This window comes from Triticum dicoccoides, chromosome 4A (assembly GCF_002162155.2).
Source record: "Triticum dicoccoides isolate Atlit2015 ecotype Zavitan chromosome 4A, WEW_v2.0, whole genome shotgun sequence".
NCBI classification, from domain to species: domain Eukaryota; kingdom Viridiplantae; phylum Streptophyta; class Magnoliopsida; order Poales; family Poaceae; genus Triticum; species Triticum dicoccoides.
In genome coordinates this window covers 382,952,474-382,962,140 of record NC_041386.1, presented here as the reverse complement: position 1 = coordinate 382,962,140, position 9,667 = coordinate 382,952,474, and positions in this window count along the sequence as shown.

Below are 9,667 nucleotides of genomic sequence, written 5' to 3'. Positions count from 1 at the left end.
TTGATCACGGGATGATGTGTTACGGAACGAGTAAAGTGACTTGCCGGTAACGAGATTGAACAAGGTATTGGATACCGACGATCGAATCTCGGGCAAGTAAAATACCGCTAGACAAAGGGAATTGTATACGGGATCGATTGAGTCCTTGACATCGTGGTTCATCCGATGAGATCATCGTGGAACATGTGGGAGCCAACATGGGTATCCAGATCCCGCTGTTGGTTATTGACCGGAGAACGTCTCGGTCATGTCTGCATGTCTCCCGAACCCGTAGGGTCTACACACTTAAGGTTCGATGACGCTAGGGTTATAAAGGAAGCTTGTATGTGGTTACCGAATGTTGTTCGGAGTCCCGGATGAGATCCCAGACGTCACGAGGAGTTCCGGAATGGTCCGGAGGTAAAGATTTATATATAGGAAGTCCTGTTTCGGCCATCGGGACAAGTTTCGGGGTCATCGGTATTGTACCAGGACCACCGGAAGGGTCCCGGGGGCCCACCGGGTGGGGCCACCTGCCCCGGGGGGCCACATGGGCTGTAGGGGGTGCGCCTTGGCCTACATGGGCCAAGGGCACCAGCCCCAAGAGGCCCATGCGCCTAGGAAACCCTAGAGGGAAGAGTCCTCAAGGGGGAAGGCACCTCCGAGGTGCCTTGGGGAGGATGGACTCCTCCCCCCCCCTCTTGGCCGCCGCACCAGATGCCATCTGGAGGCTGGCCACCGCCCCTTGGGGTGGGAAAACCCTAAAGGGGGCGCAGCCCCCTTCCCCCCTATATATATTGAGGCATGGGGCTGCCCATAACACGCGATTTGATCTCTCGTTGGTGCAGCCCTGCCCCTCTCCCTCCTCCTCTTCTCCCATGGTGCTTGGCGAAGCCCTGCGAGATTACCACGCTCCTCCACCACCACCACGCCGTTGTGCTGCTGCTGGATGGAGTCTTCCTCAACCTCTCCCTCTCTCCTTGCTGGATCAAGGCGTGGGAGACGTCACCGGGCTGTACGTGTGTTGAACGCTGAGGTGCCGTGCGTTCGGCACTTGATCATCGGTGATTTGAATCACGACGAGTACGACTCCATCAACCCCGTTCACTTGAATGCTTCCGCTTAGCGATCTACAAGGGTATGTAGATGCACTCTCCTTCTACTCGTAGCTGGTTTCTCCATAGATAGATCTTGGTGACGCGTAGGAAAATTTTGAATTTCTGCTACGTTCCCCAACAGTGGTATCAGAGCTAGGTCTATTGCGTAGATTCTTTGCACGAGTAGAACACAAAGTAGTTGTGGGCGTTGATTTTGTTCAATATGCTTACCGTTACTAGTCCAATCTTGTTTCGACGGTATTGTGGGATGAAGCGGCCCGGACCGACCTTACACGTACTCTTACGTGAGACAGGTTCCACCGATTGACATGCACTTGGTGCATAAGGTGGCTAGCGGGTGCCAGTCTCTCCCACTTTAGTCGGAACGGATTCGATGAAAAGGGTCCTTATGAAGGGTTAATAGCAATTGGCATATCACGTTGTGGTTTTGCGTAGGTAAGAAACATTCTTGCTAGAACCCATAGCAGCCACGTAAAACATGCAAACAACAATTAGAGGACGTCTAACTTGTTTTTGCAGGGTATGCTATGTGATGTGATATGGCCAAAAGGATGTGATGAATGATATGTGATGTATGAGATTGATCATGTTCTTGTAATAGGATTCACGACTTGCATGTCGATGAGTAAGACAACCGGCAGGAGCCATAGGAGTTGTCTTTATTTTTTGTATGACCTACGTGTCATTAAAGAACGCTATGTAAACTACTTTACTTTATTGCTAAACGCGTTAGCCATAGAAGTAGAAGTAGTCGTTGGCGTGACAACTTCATGAAGACACGATGATGGAGATCATGATGATGGAGATCATGGTGTCAAGCCGGTGACAAGATGATCATGGAGCCCCGAAGATGGAGATCAATGGAGCTATATGATATTGGCCATATCATGTCACAACTATATAATTGCATGTGATGTTTATTATGTTTATGCATCTTGTTTACTTAGGACGACGGTAGTAAATAAGATGATCCCTTACAAAAATTTCAAGAAGTGTTCTCCCCTAACTGTGCACCGTTGCTACAGTTCGTCGCTTCTAAGCACCACGTGATGATCGGGTGTGATGGATTCTTACGTTCACATACAACGGGTGTAAGACAGTTTTACACAGCGAAAACACTTAGGGTTAACTTGACGAGCCTAGCATGTGCAGACATGGCCTCGGAACACGGAGACCGAAAGGTCGAGCATGAGTCGTATAGTAGATACGATCAACATGAAGATGTTCACCGATGATGACTAGTCCGTCTCACGTGATGATCGGACACGGGCTAGTTTACTCGGATCATGTAATCACTTAGATGACTAGAGGGATGTCTATCTAAGTGGGAGTTCATAAGATGAACTTAATTATCTTGAACATAGTCAAAAGACCTTTTTGCAAATTATGTCGTAGCTCGCGCTTTAGTTCTACTGTTTTAGATATGTTCCTAGAGAAAGTATAGTTGAAAGTTGATAGTAGCGATTATGCGGACAGTAGAAAGCTTATGTCCTTAATGCACTGCTCAGTGTGCTGAACCCCAAACGTCGTTTGTGGATGTTTCGAACATCGAACATATACGTTTTGATAACTACGTGATAGTTCAGTTAAATGGTTTAAGTAGAGGCACCAAAGACGTTTTCGAAATGTCGCGGAACATATGAGATGTTTCGAGGGCTGAAATTAGGATTTCAGGCTCGTGCCCACGTCAAGAGGTATAAGACCTCCGACGATTTTCTTAGCCTGCAAACTAAGGGAGAAAAGCTCAATCGTTGAGCTTGTGCTCAGATTGTCTGAGTGCAACAATCACTTGAATCGAGTGGGAGTTGATCTTCCAGATGAGATAGTGATGTTTGCCCAAAGTCATTGCCACCAAGCTGCTAGAGCTTCGTGATGAACTATAACATATCAAGGATAGAGATGATGATCCTTGAGGTATTCGCGATGTTTGACACCACGAAAGTAGAAATCAAGAAGGAGCATCAATCGTTGATGGTCAGTGAGACCACTAGTTTCAAGAAGGGCAAGGGAACAAAGGGATACTTCATGAAACGGCAATTCAGCTGCTGCTCTAGTGAAGAAACCCAAGGTTGAACCCAAACCCGAGACTAAGTGCTTCTGTAATAAAGGGAACAACCACTGGAGCAGAATTACCCTAGATACTTGGTAGATGAGAAGGCTGGCAAGGTCGATAGAAGTATATTGGATATACATTATGTTAATGTGTACTTTACTAGTACTCCTAGTAGCACCAGGGTATTAGATACCGGTTCGGTTGCTAAGTGTTAGTAACTCGAAATAAAAGCTACGGAATAAAACGGAGACTAGCTAAAGGTGAGCTGACGATATGTGTTGGAAGTGTTTTCAAGTTTGATGTGATCTAACATCGCATGCTCCCTCTACCATCAAGATTAGTATTAAACCTGAATAAGTGCTCTTGCACCTAAAGGAATGGTTTATTGAATCTTGATCGTAGGGATACACATTTTCATGCCAAAAGATATAAGATAGTAATGATAGTACCACTTACTTATGGCACTGCTATGTAAGTCATAATGGTATAAAACGCATGAAGAAGCTCCATGTTGATGGATCTTTGGACTCACTCATTTTTGAAAAGTTTGAGACATGCGAACCATGTCTATTGGTATATATGCATGAAGAAGCTCCATGCAAATGGATCATTTGGACTCACTTGATTTTGAATCACTTGAGATATGCAAATCATACCACATGGGCAAGATGACTGAAAAGCCTCATTTTCAGTAAAATGGAACAAGATAGCAACTTGTTGGAAGTAACACATTTTGATGTGTCCAATCCAATGAGTGCTGAGGCATGCAGTGAATATCGTTATGTTCTTACTTCACAGATGATTCGAGTAGATGTTGAGAATATTTACTTGATGAAACACAAATCTGAATTATTGAATGGTTCAAGTAATTTCAGAGTGAAGTAGAAGATCATTGTGACAAGAGGATAAAATGTCTATGATACGATCATAGAAATGAATATCTGAGTTACGAGTTTTGGCACACAATTAAGACATTGTGGAAATTGTTTCAATAATTAATACCGCCTGGAACACCATAGTGTGATGGTGTGTCCGAACATCATAGTTGCACCCTATTGGATATGGTGCGTACCATGATGTCTCTTATCGAATTACCACTATTGTTCATGGGTTAGGCATTAGAGACAACCACATTCACTTTAAATAGGGCACCACATAATTCCGTTGAGACGACACCGTTTGGAGAAACCTAAGTTGTCGTTTCTTAAAGGTTTGGGGCTGCGACGCTTATGTGAAAAAGTTTCAGGATTAAGCTCGAACCCAAAGCGGATAAAATGCATCTTCATAGGACACCCAAAACAGTTGGGTATACCTCCTAATTCAGATCCGAAAGCAATATGGATTGTTTCTTGAATCGGGTCCTTTCTCGAGGAAAGGTTTCTCTCGAAAGAGTTGAGTGGGAGGATGGTGGAGACTTGATGAGGTTATTGAACCGTCTCTTCAACTAGTGTGTGGCAGGGCACAGGAAGTTGTTCCTGTGGCACCTACACCAATTGAAGTGGAAGCTTATGATATTGATCATGAAACTTCGGATCAAGTCACTACCAAACCTCGTAGGACGACAAGGACACGTACTACTTCGAAGTGGTAAGGTGATCCTGTCTTGAAGGTCATGTTGCTAGACAACAATGAACCTACGAGCTATGAAGAAGCGATGGTGGGCCCGAATTCCGACAAATGGTTAGAAGCCATGAAATCCGAGATAGTATCCATATATCAGAACAAAGCATGGACTTTGATGGACTTGCCCGATGATCGGCAATCCATTGAGATAAATGGATCTTTTAAGAAGAAGACGGACGTGGATGGAAATGTCACCATCCATGAAGCTCGACTTGTGGCGAAGAGTTTTTCACAAGTTCAAGGAGTTGACTACGATGAGATTTTCTCATCCGTAGCGATGCTTAAGTCCGTCGGAATCATATTAGCGATTACTGCATTATTTATGAAATCTTGCAGATAGGATGTCAAAACATTGTTTCCTCGACGATTTTAATGAGGAAAGGTTGTATGTGATACAACTGGAAGGTTTTGTCAATCCCGAAAGATGCTAATAAGTATGCAAAGCTCCAGCAATCCTTCTAAGGACTGGAGTGAGCATCTCGGAGTTGGAATGTATGCTTTGATGATGATCAAAGATTTTGGGTTTGTACAAAGTTTATGAGAAACTTGTATTTCCAAAGAAGTGAGTGGGAGCACTATAGAATTTCTGATGAATACATGTTGATCAGAAATGATGTAGAATTTCTGGAAAGCATATAGGGTTATTTTGAAAGTGTTTTTCAATAGAAAGCCTGAATTAAGCTACTTGAACATTGAGCATCAAGATCTATAAGGATAGATCAAAATGCTTAATAATACTTTCAAATGAGCACATACCTTGACATGATCTTGAAGGTGTTCAAGATGGACCAGTCAAAGAAGGAGTTCTTGCCTGAGTTGTAAGGTACGAAGTTAAGACTTAAAGCTCGACCACGGCAGAATAGAGAGAAAGGACGAAGGTCGTCCCCTATGCTTAAGACGTAGGCTCTTCAGTATGCTATGCTGTGTACCACACCTGAAGTGTGCCTTGCCATGAGTCAGTCAAGGGGTACAAGAGTGATCCAAGAATGGCTCACAGGACAGCGGTCAAAGTTATCCTTAGTAACTAGTGGACTAAGGAATTTTCTCGATTATGGAGGTGGTAAAAGAGTTCGTCGTAAAGGTTACGTCGATGCAAGCTTAACACCTATCCGGATAGCTCTGAGTAGAGAGACCGGATACATATAATGGAGCAATAATTTAAAATAGCTCAAAGTAGAACAGTTATTTGGAATAGCTCCAAATAGAGCGTGGTAGCTGCATCTAGGAGATGACATAGAGATTTGTAAAGCACACACGGATCTGAAAGGTTCAGACCCGTTGACTAAAACCTCTCTCACAAGCAACATGATCAAACATAAAACTCATTGAGTATTAATCACATAGTTATGTGAACTAGACTACTGATTCTAGTAAACTCTTGGGTATTAGTCACATGGCGATGTGACCTGTGAGTGTTAATCACATGGCGATGTGAACTAGATTATTGACTCTAGTGCAAGTGGGAGACTGTTGGAAATATGCCCTAGAGGCAATAATAAAAGTATTATTATTATATTTCCTTGTTCATGATAATTGTCTTTTATTCATGCTATAACTGTATTATTCGGAAATCGTAATACACGTGTGAATACATAGACCACAATATGTCCCTAGTGAGCCTCTAGTTGACTAGCTCGTTGTGATCAACAGATAGTCATGGTTTCCTGGCTATGGACATTGGATGTCGTTGATAACGGGATCACATCATTAGGAGAATGATGTGATGGACAAGACCCAATCCTAAGACTAGCACAAAAGATCATGTAGTTCATTTGCTAGAGCTTTGCCAATGTCAAGTATCTCTTCCTTTGACCATGAGATCGTGTAACTCCTGGATACCGTAGGAGTGCTTTGGGTGTATCAAACGTCACAACGTAACTGGGTGACTATAAAGGTGCACTACAGGTATCTCCGAAAGTATCTATTGTTTTATGCGGATCGAGACTGGGATTTGTCACTCCGTGTAAACGGAGAGGTATCTCTGGGCCCACTCGGTAGGACATCATCATATGCGCAATGTGACCAAGGATTTGATCACGGGATGATGTGTTACGGAACGAGTAAAGTGACTTGCCGGTAACGAGATTGAACAAGGTATTGGATACCGACGATCGAATCTCGGGCAAGTAAAATACCGCTAGACAAAGGGAATTGTATACGGGATCGATTGAGTCCTTGACATCGTGGTTCATCCGATGAGATCATCGTGGAACATGTGGGAGCCAACATGGGTATCCAGATCCCGCTGTTGGTTATTGACCGGAGAACGTCTCGGTCATGTCTGCATGTCTCCCGAACCCGTAGGGTCTACACACTTAAGGTTCGATGACGCTAGGGTTATAAAGGAAGCTTGCATGTGGTTACCGAATGTTGTTCGGAGTCCCGGATGAGATCCCGGACGTCACGAGGAGTTCCGGAATGGTCCGGAGGTAAAGATTTATATATAGGAAGTCCTGTTTCGGCCATCGGGACAAGTTTCGGGGTCATCGGTATTGTACCGGGACCACCGGAAGGGTCCCGGGGGCCCACCGGGTGGGGCCACCTGCCCCGAGGGGCCACATGGGCTATAGGGGGTGCGCCTTGGCCTACATGGGCCAAGGGCACCAGCCCCAAGAGGCCCATGCGCCTAGGGAACCCTAGAGGGAAGAGTCCTCAAGGGGGAAGGCACCTCCGAGGTGCCTTGGGGAGGATGGACTCCTCCCCCCCCCTCTTGGCCGCCGCACCAGATGCCATCTGGAGGCTGGCCACCGCCCCTTGGGGTGGGAAAACCCTAAAGGGGGCGCAGCCCCCTTCCCCCCTATATATATTGAGGCATGGGGCTGCCCATAACACGCGATTTGATCTCTCGTTGGTGCAGCCCTGCCCCTCTCCCTCCTCCTCTTCTCCCATGGTGCTTGGCGAAGCCCTGCGAGATTACCACGCTCCTCCACCACCACCACACCGTTGTGCTGCTGCTGGATGGAGTCTTCCTCAACCTCTCCCTCTCTCCTTGCTGGATCAAGGCGTGGGAGACGTCACCGGGCTGTACGTGTGTTGAACGCGGAGGTGCCGTGCGTTCGGCACTTGATCATCGGTGATTTGAATCACGACGAGTACGACTCCATCAACCCCGTTCACTTGAATGCTTCCGCTTAGCGATCTACAAGGGTATGTAGATGCACTCTCCTTCTACTCGTAGCTGGTTTCTCCATAGATAGATCTTGGTGACGCGTAGGAAAATTTTGAATTTCTGCTACGTTCCCCAACACAAATAATGTGTCCCTAGTGAGCCTCTACTGGACTAGCTCGTTGATCAAAAGATGGTTAAGGTTTACTAACCATAGACATGAGTTGTTATTTGATAACAGGATCACATCATTAGGAGAATGATGTGATGGACAAGACTCATCCGTTGGCTTAGCATATGATCGTTCAATTTATTGTTATTGCTTTCTTAAATGTCAAATACATATTCCTTCGACTATGAGATCATGCAACTCCCGGATACCGGAGGAATGCCTTATGTGCTATCAAACGTCACAACGTAACTGGGTGATCATAAAGATGCTCTACAGGTATCTCCGAAGGTGTCTGTTGCGTTGGCATGGATCGAGATTAGGATTTGCCACTCCATGTATCGAAGAGGTATCTTTGTGACCTCTCGGTAATACACATCATGAGAAGCCTTGCAAGCAAAGTGACTAAGGAGTTAGTTACGATATGATGTATTACGGAACGAGTAAAGAGACTTGCCGGTAATGAGATTAAACTAGATATGAAGATACCGACGATCGAATCTCGGGCAAGTAACATACCGATGGGCAAAGGGAATTTCGTATGTTGTCATAAGGTTCGACCGATAAAGATCTTCATAGAATATGTAGGAACCAACATGGGCATCCAGGTTCCGCTGTTGGCTATTGACCGGAGAGGTGTCTCGGTCATGTCTACATCATTCTCGAACCGTAGGGTCCGCACGCTTAACATTCATTGACGATATAATATTGTATGAGTTATGTGAGTTGATGACTGAATGTTGTTCGGAGTCCTGGATGAGATCACATACATGACGAGGAGCTCCAGAATGGTCCGGAGGTAAAGATTGATATATAGGACGATAGTATTTGGTCACCGGAAAGGTTTCAGAAGTACCGGGTATTTTTATCGGGGTGCCGGAAGGGGTTACGGGAGGCCACTGGCAAGCGGTAGTGTAACACCCCGGATGTAATTTACCTTATATGTATCCCAACTCTTGTCGTTTCCGGCGCTAAGTTATTTTATTTTCCTCGGGTTCAGATTTTTGTCTTCGTGCGTTGTTGCCTTTGTCATGCATCTCATATCATGTCATCATGTGCATTGCATTTGCATACGTGTTCGTCTCATGCATCCGAACATTTTCCCCGTTGTCCGTTTTGCATTCCAGCGCTCCTATCTCCTCCGGTGGCCCTTTCTACCTCTTTTTGTGTGTGGGGGTTAAACATTTCCGGATTGGACCGAGACTTGTCAAGCGGCCTTGGTTTACTACCTGTAGACCGCCTGTCAAGTTTCGTGCCATTTGGACTTCGTTTGATACTCCAACGGTTAACCGAGGGACCGAGAAGGCCTCGTGTGTGTTGCAGCCCAACACCCTTCCAATTTGGTCCAAAACCCACCAAAAAACCCTCCATCGTCTAGAGCGTTCGATCACGATCGCGTGGCAAACCGCACCTCATTCTGAGCTTCCTAACTCCTCCTACCTATAAAAGAGCACCCCTCCCCAAAATTCTGGATCAGATCAAACCCTAACCTAGCTCCCCGCCTCCACCGCGAGGCCGGAGAACGTCCGCTGCCGCCGGACACTCCGCACCGCCTCTCAGCGCCCGCCACGTGGCACGCCGGCCGCTCCACCCCGCCGCGGCCCGCTCGGCCCGGGAGG